We start from the raw sequence: 12,172 nt of genomic DNA on the forward strand, positions 1-12,172 counted from the left end.
GATTAATGGGAACCAGAAATAGATTCGATGTAATACTTGACGCGTGTAAAAGTGATCTCTTGAATCTTTGAACCGATTGTTTTATTTTTAACAACGATTTTCTTTCCTTTTCTTTTCTTTTTTCCTTGCCATCGATCGAAGTTGGACGAGTCGATTGGATGACGAAACCAAGATCGTCTTTCGGTTCGATTTCGAATAATCGAAAGACGACGACGGAGAAGATTGACTCGTTATCATCGGCGAGACTGTCGCGGGTTCGTTGTTTGTATTGACAAACACGAAAGTGTTTGTGTATCCGAGAGAACGTCAGCAGATTTTCCACGATCGTGTCAAAGATAGGTGGTGGAACAGCTTCGTGGAACTGCGATAAAACGGCCAATTATTAAAAACAATTGCATCCACACATCAACGGGAATTTCTCGGCATATTTCGAAAGACAAAAACGTTACACGCGATGCGATTCCGTTCAAATTCGATGATATTTTTTCTCGATAAGATGAACTTGATATTTATAATTTTATGCCATGAAATATAAATATATATATATATATATATATATACATTTGATATCAAACGATTTATGTATAAATAAATAAATAAATAAATAAATAAATAAATAAAGTCTGTACGATGGAACGAACAACAATTATTTATCGAAAATTGATATTGACTATTGGAAATGAAAAAAAAAAAAAAAAAATAGTAAATGGGGACAAAAGAAACGGCGCCAATTATACAATCGAACGATCTCATAATCTATTGTATATTACGGTTACGATAAGAACCGATGAAAAGTCTGGCTGCGATACTACATATTACATAAGCAGTCGCCGATTTCCCACATGCCTAATTACAAGTGTGTCCGAAATCTGCCGTGAAGTTCGAAAAATTCCAAGCTCGCGTTACGTAATAATTCGATTCGATTAAAAAAAGAAAAAGAAAAGGACACGTGACTCGCGCGAAGAGTAGTAGTAGTAGTATTAGTAGTAGTAGTCCACTCGACAGATAAATTTTATTCTTATTTTCATTCGATAATGCGACTCGATAGAATCTTGATCCCTCTCGTTCGATTTTTACCAAAACCAAAATAAATAAAAGAACGAGGAAAAAGAGAAGCGGTGGTTTCTCGGCGGGAGGAGAAATAATTTCGTTTGGGCGCCATTCGTCGTGAAGAAAAAAAAATAAAAAGAAAAAGATCATGGATGGAAAAAAGATGGGGGGAAAGAAAGATTGGGAAATATTTCCGATTGCGCCTCGATATTTCGTTGATTCTATCTTCTCGAGAAGATATATATATATATATATTTTCCATGGGTGATGAAATCTTATCCGAAATTTTAAACGCGGCACTCGTCGAAAACTGTCGCGTCGTGTCTTCTATCACGAAATGAAACAGTGTTTCCATCCGGTATAAATGTAGAGAGAGGGACTACTATTTGGCATTCGACCAATTTACCTCCATAAAACTAATAACGGATCGGCAAAGTTTATTTCGAGTGCGATAATAACGTCGAAGCAACACACCTGGTTAGACTTCATTCTCGTCGATGGAACAGAAGAGGAATAGCGCGGTCTGTAATTCATGATACAAATGAGGTCAAACGGATTCTTCTTCTTCTTCTTCTTCTTCGTCACGAAATGAGAGAAAAATATCGGAGAAAAATAAAATTCGTTGGAGCGAAGCTTTTCGTTTCCGAGTGAATCGAGCGTTTGAACGGCTGAAATCGGCTAAATTTTGATTGGACATCAATAAACGATCGCTCCTATTGCGTCAAATCGAACGCAATCGAGGGATCGTACGCGATCGATGAATTTTTAAATTCGATCTTCTCGAAATTAATTTTAAACCGTAGAGAATTTATTTCGCGTCTTTTTGCTTATTTTCGTATTTGGAATAAATTATTACCGACCGGTGTTCGTTCGCGTGCTACGCGAGAATTATTATCGATCTCGAACCTCTGTTCTCTGAACTATTTTCAGATTCGATTTGAAACCGCGCGTTAAGCTTCGTTCGTCTCAATTTCCCCTTCTTGTTTCATAGATTTCTCCCCGAATCGTGCCACGTGAATACACAGAAAATAATATCGCGGAGAGCAAAGATTAATAGAAATGCAGGAAACAGGGGGAAAAATTGGTGGAATGGTCCGACTTCTCGATCCATGTAGGTCAACGTGCACGACTCTATCCTACTAGAACTCTCTATCCTTGTGCCAGTTTCCGAGCTTTGATAAACGGTACCAAGATTATTTTGAAAGCAACCGAGAGCTATAGAGGCCTGGCCGCCATCCGAGAGCGTCGCTTGAATTTTTCAAACTTCGATTCATCGAAACGTTTCGATGGAAAAAAAAAAAAAAAAAANAAAAAAAAGAAAGAAAAGAAAACGAAGAAAACCTGATATTGATAATACGCGAACGATCGCGAATAATGATAAATCATTTATCATTTATTCGGTTTCGAATCGAAAATTGTTCTCGATTCGAACAGAGGATAATAATCTCGTCTGGAAAAATACGGATTCGGACTCGTACGGGGAAAGAATCGGCGCGGAAAAGCCGGCGAATCGAGAACTCGAGACTCGATTATGATGCACACGTGTTCCCCCCGCGGAATGACACGCGCCATTTTACGCGGCAACAAGTCGCGGAACGAAAGGTCACGAAAGCATCGACGAGGGACGGTCCCATCGATTCGATCGAATTTTAAATAGGATTACGTCGACGAGAGAGGCTTCATCCTCTTCCTCGTGCTCCCTTTCCATGGTCGTTTACCCCTCGCTCGGGTTCGTCGACTTTTTCGTCTCGCCAGAGAAACGAGTATTTTTTACTCCTCTTCCCTCGACTCGAGAATCGACGAAGGAAGGAAGGAAGGAAGGAACGTTACGCTGAGATATCGTGCGCGACGAAGGTGGGACGGTCGCAAAGGAAACACGGATCATATACGCGATATATAGGTCGAGATCAATCCGGATTCCTGTTGCGTCCACTACTCGATACAACCACGCGTTCCATACTCTTCGCACGAATCGATTTCGATTGGTATTCCAGATGCTTGCAAGCGTCTACCACACCATCGGTGATTAATCATTGTGAAACGCGCCAAGGAAACGCATTATCCCGTCCCGTCGAAACGTTCTAATCTCCTAATTTCTGGAGATCGCATCCATCCCATATCTCTCTACCGTTGTAAAAATAAAACGTATAACGATGCTCTTCGAACGATCGCCTATATTGTACACGGAATAGCTTATCGGAATAATATAATATATAGGGCAAAGATATTATTATAATTTCTTGGGAAGAAAATGGGAAAAATTGGCTGGTTGGTTAATTGGATATCGAATGGATTATCGACAAGGGAGGTTGTTCTATCTACGCGAGAATGGAGAGGAAAAAAAAAAAAAAAAAATTACCTTTCTTCGCGGTAATAATAACGTCCGCAATCTCGATTTTCTAAACAACGATAAAATTGTATTCTATATTTTGTGTTTACTTTCGCGCGTTCGGAACAACCTTTTATCGATAGTGTCCACTTATATCTAATCGAAAATTGATCAATTTCACTTACTACTCGAAAATTTTTCGAGTCGACAAATTTTATTCTCTTATTATTTTTTCTCTTTCTCCTCCTCCCTTTTCACCTACGTATTACCTTCGAATCTATCCGAATCCTATCTATCTATCCACATTTCGAGAAAATGAAAAATCGAATCTCTCTCTCTGCTAAAAAAAAGAGAGCTAAATATAATTCTCCCGATTAAAAGATCAAGGAAATCGTCGACGCGAGAATAGCAGTGTCACGTACCTTGTCCAAGCTCTACTGCTTCCAATCGTTATCCCAAATGTATCTGTTCTGATCAACGATAGGCCTCGGTGCGTTGACGGACCCCTTCATAAGTGTCCCTCGCAACTTCACTAGGCTTCACTATGCGGGTTGAAAATGCACACGCGCGTCCCACGTACGTGCACGTATCGCGAATCGTGATCCAAAGAATCGAAGAATCGAAGATTTGTTCCAGAAGGGGTGGAGGGCGAAAGACGTTTGGAGGGTGGTGGTGGTGGTGGTGGTGGTGCACGCACGATTCGCGACGTTGGAAGCGAGAATGAGAATGACGGCACCGATCGGCCTCGCGCGAGTACGAATCACTGAAGCCACCTGTCGAAAGAGTCTCTCTTTTATACGCTCGAGATAACGCCGGCTCTCGGGGTTTACATGCGGCTGGGTTTCCTCGTTCTCGGTCGTAAACATCCGATCGGGCTGAACGGTGATTAGAATTACGCTCGCTTGTACAATTAATTATTTGCTATTGATTAGAAAACTTTGTTACGAACGTTTCGTTTCTCCGACGTTTTTCGGAATTTCGAATTTCGGGACGAATATCTCGAGGGGGGAGAAAAACTTGGATACGTCGATTCGAAGATCCGATTAATAAATATAAGATATATATTTTTCAGGTTACGATAAGGCGTTGATAAAACCAGCTTGGCCAATTATAAATCGATTCGCGTATAATTGGTCGAAGAATAACAAACGGACAACCGGGTTAAATGACGAATGGAAAATGTTGGATATCTCGTGATTTCGGATCGAGTTTTCCTCGAATCGATGGAGATATATCGTTCCGGGAACGTGTGCGGAGGGGGGGGAAAACGCGTTGGCCTGTAGCAAGAATATTGTGTTGCAATCTTTTTCAAATCATTCCCCGACAGCCGTATTTCTTCTTCGCTCTTGGATCTCGAAATTTGATTAAAAATGCGTTAGACGAAACGAGGAAAATATACGGATGACCGATGAGAAGGACGTTCGGCGTACGAGGAAATTCGCGGAGGTTTTCCTCCGTACCTTCGTGGAAAATTGACCACGAAGTTTGCGCAACGCCAAAGATAACGATACTCGATCGAAGTTGAGTCGTCTCTTTCCTCCGCTTGGAAGGTGAACGAGAACTCGTTGAGGAATACTCGTTTTACTTCGTCACCGCTTTGCGCAAAAAACGCGGCGATGGTTCGAAGCGGGTCGTGGAAAAAATTCAAGCACGAAAAGCGCCACCTTAAAGGGGACCAGCCACGGCCGCGTCCGATGCCGCAGTCGGGACGGGAGGAAGGCAGAGTTTGGCCGTTAACCCGTATCGAGAACAAGTTGAAAATTTCTTCGCAAGATTCTTCACTTTGAATAAGGTTATCGAGAATGCTGGGATAATAACATTTATCGTTACGTTTTTTCGTACAACCTCCCCCTTTGCTCGCGATTATCGTTACGTCTCGAACTAACTTTGCTCCAACAAACATCAACCGTTAAATTTTTCACCGCGGGAAGCAGCTACGTCGCACGTGTTTTCCAACACTCCCTCCACTACTCGTCTCGCCTCCTACGTAGAACCGTAGGCGCTCGTTCCATCTCGATTATTAAACGAGATCGAATCGAGAGGGGTGGCCGGGAAGCGGAAAGTCGAAAAGCGGATCCATGCTCGTCCCGCATAATAACGTTCCATCTCGCCGCGCGACTGCGCGGCCGCGACCGCGTCCCTATTGTCGAGGTTGCTTCCGCCATTGGCCTTGAATTTTCCACCACCAAGGTCGCGACACTCGAAATTCCGCGGGAACGCGACGCGACCTCGAGAACGCGAGAGGATGCCCAGCGCGGCTCGGCGAGGGGAGGGGAAAGAGCGAAAACCCTCTCCCGAGCCGAGCTTTCTCGAGAGAGATTAATCTCTCTTTCTCGAGAGAGAGAGAGAGAGAGAGAGAGAGGTTTTAATCCCCCCACGGTTGAGAAACTCACTGGGTGCGTTGAGGAGCGAGCCGGTATTTTCTCTCTCTCCGTGCGTCGGGGGATCTTTTCGTGTGGACCGCGATGCTTAGTAGCTTTCGAACGACTGACGCAACGGTGCCTCGGCGTCCAGACGCTTACGCAACGACGCCACGTCGTCCCCTCTTTTTCAACCCCGTGGGATAGAGGCAGAGAGCGAGGCGGCGAGTCGAAAAGGGACGGCGGACGTTGGACACCGCGTGTGTGCGTCGACGAGATCGGAAGCGAGCCAGCGGGAACCGGTGCGAACCGGATACCGTCGAAATTCTAGGAACGAGATTCGTGGCGCGCGGCGCCCTCGTCACGCCCCTGAGATCCAACGATGACGTCCGAACCACTCTTTTCGCCCGCCCTCGATGACGCGTATATTCGAGTATTGACGCTGCGCTCTAATTGAACGGAAATCCTCTCTTCTTCTTCTTCCTCTTCTCTCTCTCTCTCTCTCTCTCTCTCTCTGGTCTTCGAAATCTTTGCCAAAACTTTTTTTTTAGATTCTCCCGATCTTCGACGCTTCTCTCTCCCTCGACGCCGACTCGAGGAGAGACAACGACGTTTCGTTGTGGGAAAACAACGTAAGAAGGGGGGATCGATCGCGGGATAGGAAACGAAAAAGTGGGAAAAATTTGTGCGCGAACACTGGTGGGATCCGCGATGGCCATCCATCGGCCCCTGTGCGAAGCCCGCAAATACGAAGGCGCAGGCTTGGCACGAGATAAATGTGGGTTGCTGGAGCGCGACGGCTGAGCGAAACACACGGATTCCCTCCGATCCGATGAATGGATATAATCCGGCCGATTTATCCCGACGTCGATATTTATCCCCACCTGCCCGCCCGACAACTTTTTTTTTTCCAAATTAAAACCGCGCGCTTCAACTTTGCGTTCAACTTCGAGAACCCTCTTCGATACGACTCGCGTCCATTATATCGATCGTATCTTGGGATTAAACTTCTCTCTATCTGCTATCTCTCATCCAGTTTAATCATATTTAGTCGATCTCACTTTTTCTCGCTAATAGCGCTAAAGAAACGATCGGTGGATGATCTTTGGATCTTCTCTGCCACGATCTCGGCATTCGAGCGATAAAACCGAGTTCCGAGTCGAGGCAAGTGACACGAGACGGATGGCAAAACGGGTGTATATATATATATATATATATATGTGTGTACACATACAGGCATCGATTATTTCACGTGGCGTCTATATGCGGCGCGATTTTAACCCACTGCGGATAGACGGTCTGCAACGAGCGAGGATCGACCTCGACATCACGCTAGACACACTGACCCATTTCGGCTGCCAGAAAATTTCCCAAGAACGTTCCAAAGAACGGTGTTGCGCCCGTTTCGATCTATCGAAACGAGAGAAATGCTCGCTCGAATGCGCACGAAAATCCAGACCAAAATCTTCGAGAAACTATTTTCAGAGAATAGAGCGATAACGAAGAATAATGAAAGGTCATGTTGGTGTTGATCGGTTGAGATGCTTTGCCAACTTTTGTAATTCTCGGTAAATATCCCGTCCCGTTTAATTTCAAGTAGACGGATCGTGGCGAAAGTTTTATTTTCGGAGGATGATAATGCTTCCGTGACTCGAAGATAGAATTAGTTGATATTTTCGTACATCGATATAAATATTTTTAACGCGGCCTTCGAGAAACTTTGATTAGATTTCGTTCGTATGCAAGATGAGCGATTCCCTACGAAGCTATCCGTATCGATAATAGCAGCAATTGATTAGAAGATTAAAAAGATACAAATTTTCTCTACTACATAGTAGCTCGAACGAATGAGGAAAGATATTCCTTACATTTCTCTCCAATCGTTCGAGTTTAATTCCCAATTTCCATCTTTGCGATTAATAATCCAAGTTCTTTAATGTATCTTTAATATATATCCTTTCGTTCACCTAAGCTAAACTCGCACGAAAACATTTATACAATTGTTCCCTCCCCTTTTCATACCTACAAGACATCCATAACCTTGGATGGAACAAAGTCGGTAAAAAAAAAAAAAGAAAAGAAAAAAAAAAAAATTGAAGAGTCAACGAAGCATCAAAGTATTGAATTTAATCGAACGAACGATACATCATCCCGTGAAATGGATTGATTCTTATCAATCGACCACGGTTAATCAGCCTGTAACGAGCCATTGTGACTCACGATTAATTGTACACCGGAGGGTGGTAAACAGTTTGCAGCACAGGTTGGTGACAATGCAACGGCAACTGGGTGTATTACTTAGCCGATAACCATCGACTAATAAACCGGCGTAAACCAGCCGACTGTAATAATCGACTCGAGCCCTCCGTGTACCGACGACAATTAACCGTCGAGTAAACAACGCGCCGGTGAAAGTAGATCGTGTCAATCTATCGATCAACTCCGTGGATCTCTAAAACCTTCATTACCAAAGAATATAATAAAACAAAAAGATGGCACGCTTCTCCATTTCCCCGATTATTTCCCCGAGACGGAAACACGATCGATCTTCCCTCCCGTGGAATGCCTTTGATGGACCGTTACAACGTCCGCGCAACAACAATTTGGGAACGGAAGCTCGAGCGGTTGGTTCGTAAAAAAAAGAGAAGGGAAAATCCAGCGTCGATCCACGGTCGAGGTTATTTATCCCGATAAATTCGTTGCCCTCTCGAATCTCGTCGAGCCGTTATTAAGTATTTTCCTCGAATTCGGTTCGCATCGAGGTCGCTCGATATTCCAAGCAACCCGCTATTCAGAACCGTGACCCCGTTTCGGCTTCCGGAATCGGGGGATCCCGGTCGCGACAAATCGTCGCTGCTGGGAATCGTACACAAGGGGTGGTTAAAACTAGGAAGCGGGAGAAAGGAGGAGGAGGAAAAGGGCAGTCACCTCGAGAGAGGCTGCAAGGCCGAAAACCTCCCGCTTCCTCTCGCGATGACGGCTCCGCAATAGTTGAGCGGAATTTAATCGAGACGGCAATTGTTTCCTATTAACAGTTATGAAAGCACTCGGACGACCCCTGAACCGACCCCTTCCTGACCGAAACCGTGCATACCCCTGCCTCGTTTTAATTGGAATCCGTTCGAGGAGGAGAGCGCCGATGCTTCCTTCCATGCTTCGAGCCGGGCCGAAAATTATTGGGCGAAATTCGGCCGGGGGAAATATGCGGGAAATGCAACGCGTGGAGGAAAATTTTCCTCCGGTTATCCGGGAGTTGTACGTTGCGATCGGCCGAGAGGAGGTGACGCGAAGTGGAATCGCGATCGATGATGCGGTTTAGGAGTAACGACTCGTCGATGAGTCACGGATGAGCGTTCGTGTTCGAGATTTAATTGGAATTGATAGGCCGGGGATATAAATAGTTTGACAGAGATGAACGGAAGAAGACGGCGGAGAGAGTTTTAAATAGATCGATTCGAGGCGATTAGGAAATTATATTTTGGGGGAGCGAAAAGGTGCGAGACTGTGAACGCGGTCACGAGTCTATTATAATTGTTACGTGTAATTTCTGCTCTTTCCTTCTTCGAGCGAATGAATTTCTTTACAAGTTTCGAAGAAGAAAGATTGGGAAACGGACGGATGTTTGTTTAAAAAACATATACACGATCGAAATCGTCGCTCATCGTTTCCTCTATCTTTGTACGTGAGTAAAGAGTAAACGTTGTGAAAAGGAGAGAGAAAAAAAAAAAAAGATATTACGTGAACGGGTTTCGAAGAAAAAAGAGAAAGATAGAAGCGATTGCCGGATAAAAATACATTATGACAAAACTCTTATTGCGGAACGAAAGTTATCAGAGACGCCATGTGCAACCTCGGATTTCCAGTCGCGCACTTCGAGTGATTTCAATAACGTAACTTCCACGAAGCGGGACGAAGAAAAAAGGGGGGAAATTCTTAGCAAGCTTTAGCGCGAAAAATTAAAAAAAAGAAGAAGAAGAAGCCGCACGATTTACGATTTCAAAAAAAAAAAAAAAAAGAAATCGCGCAAGAGAAAGCAAAGTGTAGGCATGTTTTCAAGAGATGAGCTCGCGAGAAGTAAAGAAAGGAGTGAAAAACAGCCCAGGAGGAGAGCAGCAAGAAGAGTTAAAAAAAAAAAAAAAAAATTCGAGAAATATTACAAAGATGGAAGGATCGTTTACAAGAAAGATCGTTTAATAACATCAAGATGCAACGTCTCGAACGGATCTTTCACCTTCCATTTCCTTCTTGATCTACGCTTTTCATCCTTCCTCTTCTCGGCGAGAATATATATTTTTTTTCTCCTCGACGATATCTGTCCGCGAGAAAAAAAGAGCAGCTTCTTCGACGTCGAACGAAGTTCATTCAACGAATTTTCTGATCGAATTTCTCGAAGAGGAGGAGGAAGAAAAAAGTGAGAAGAAAAACGTACGGTATCGTTTTTTAACAGTAGCGGGAACGAGAGATAATTCGTAATTTATTCCGAGATTCGAGGGTCCCTTGTGTTAATTTATTCGATGTGAACGAACCGTAAACATAATCGATTTGTCACGAGACACTGGATATATTTACAACAACGTTAATTAGACGCCAGTGATATCATCCGTTTGCCTCATCCATCCAACCGCTCCACCTCCTTCTGCCGCCCGTTTCCGTCGAGCCCGACAAACGGTTCAAAGTGGCGTAGCGTCACTTAGGAACGCGTCTCACAAAGGAATCGAGAACAACCGATTGTTATTTCACCCGACAAACGTTAACGCGTATAATCAACGTTGCCGTTGCTTCCGTACGCTCGGCGAAATTCTTCTTCTTGCGTGGAGAAACCAAATTAACAATAAATGGGAGGAGGGGGGTCAAGAGCGATCCCCCTTCAGCGATATCGTAAAATTTAACAAAAATACACGTCATTCGCGAAGAATCATCGTACGATTCCTAACAAACCGTGGGTTGGAAAAAACCTCGATTTCGTGGTCAACGCTTTAAATTGGACCACGAATTGTGAACCAACCCAACTCCTTAAACGAAGGGAGAGGGAGGGAAGATAGGAAAAGAAGAAGAAGAGGAAAGAAACGGGGAGAATGCAAAGCGGGTTAGAGTTAAAAATCGGCGCAGTTTATTGCACCTCCCTTTTCCTCCCCGGGCGAAAGCTCGTTAACGCTCGTCCCAATGTTTCGAAACTCGGACTTTCTACTTGGCGCGCGGGGTATTAAAAGTTCGCGCGCGTCCGCAAAGCGGATTACGAGCGGCGACAACAGGCTGAATCGAAATCCGAGCCGCAAAACGTTCATTTCGCGTTGCATTTCCACCATCTCCTCTCCTCTTCCCTTCACTTTCCCCTTCTCCTCCGTGAATTCGCAAAACGCGCGCGACCCATTAACGCCGCGTTTAACGCCCCTCTGCCTTTTTCTCCCCGATTCTGGAATCCACGCCGGAGATTTATAATAGCCGTGGAATGCTTGTCCAGATAATTATTGTTGAGAGGATGTCGCGAGGTATAATAGGAGCGTTAATCGGAGACGGTATCGCGTAAAAAATGACGCGTCGCGCGAGGGTTGAAATTGCAAAGCCGTCTCTCTCTCTCTCTCTCTCTCTGAAATAATAAGCAGCCGGCGAGCGAAACGAGCGCCAGCGCTCAAAGGGACGTTCTCCTCCTCCTCCTTCTTCTCTTGCTGCTGTTGTTGCCCGTCGCTTTTCGCATTCGATTTTTGTTCTCGCTGGGACGACTCTCTCTCTCCTTCTCATTCAAGATTCTTCTTTCTCTTTTTTCCGCCCCTCGCTTTGTGCCGCTCCTTCTTCCGCCCGAGGGATGCGCGGACGACACCCCATAAATCGCGGCGCGAGCATTAAAACGCGGCTCGCACGGTGTCGCGGGCCCGCGAACGGCCGAGGACGACAACAACAACAGGGGGAAGGGAAGGAAAAAACGGAGAGAAGCCTCGGGAAGTAGCGGAGGACGATGAAAAGGCGCGACGGTGGAAGCGTGGAAGAAAAAAGCGGTTGAGACGATTTTTCACGCCGCCCTTTCGAGGGGTCGCGCCCCTCCTAGTTCTCCGCGCGCTCGTTTAATTCTCGCCGGAGAGGCGGAGGACAAAGGGGGAAAAAAGAGGATCATCAATGACGATCTCGGTCGTAGCGAGATCCTTTTCAAGCTCGGTCGAGCGTGGAGAAACTTTATTATCGTCGAGTGTTTCGATTCTCTCCAGCGATAATCCCATAGATTTAAACGCGTGCGGTATCTCCAGTATTCCCAGAACGGTGGCAAGAACAAGTGAGAGGATAAATTTGTGTATCTTGTTAATTAAAATATTAAGAAAGAGAAAAGGAATCCGCGCGATTATAAAAATTCTCCTTATTGATATAATTAATCGGCGATTAATAATTGTTAAGACATCGACAAGTGAAATTGATTCAATTTTTTTTTCTTGCTCATACTTAT

At 44.7% G+C, this 12,172-nt stretch overlaps 1 protein-coding gene across 10 annotated transcripts in view; it reads right to left on the reverse strand.

Moving 5' to 3' along the window:
• LOC122718638 (multidrug resistance protein homolog 49) overlaps positions 1-12,172 on the reverse strand; it is a 60,709-nt gene that overhangs the window by 30,455 nt on the left and 18,082 nt on the right. Inside the window, exons 1-2 of one of the 10 annotated variants that reach the window (XM_043943888.1) lie at positions 5,773-5,905; positions 3,802-4,152 (exon numbers count right to left, since the gene is read on the reverse strand). The exons of 6 other annotated variants lie outside the window; for them this stretch is intronic. The gene's annotated coding sequence lies outside the window, so the exon portion shown is untranslated. Of the gene's footprint in view, positions 1-3,801; positions 5,720-5,772; positions 5,906-12,172 lie in introns of those variants that run through there. 3 more of the 10 variants (XM_043943896.1, XM_043943922.1, XM_043943912.1) reach the window with 3 other exon arrangements.

This window comes from Apis laboriosa, unplaced genomic scaffold (assembly GCF_014066325.1).
Source record: "Apis laboriosa isolate Shangri-la unplaced genomic scaffold, ASM1406632v1 scaffold11_cov152, whole genome shotgun sequence".
NCBI classification, from domain to species: domain Eukaryota; kingdom Metazoa; phylum Arthropoda; class Insecta; order Hymenoptera; family Apidae; genus Apis; species Apis laboriosa.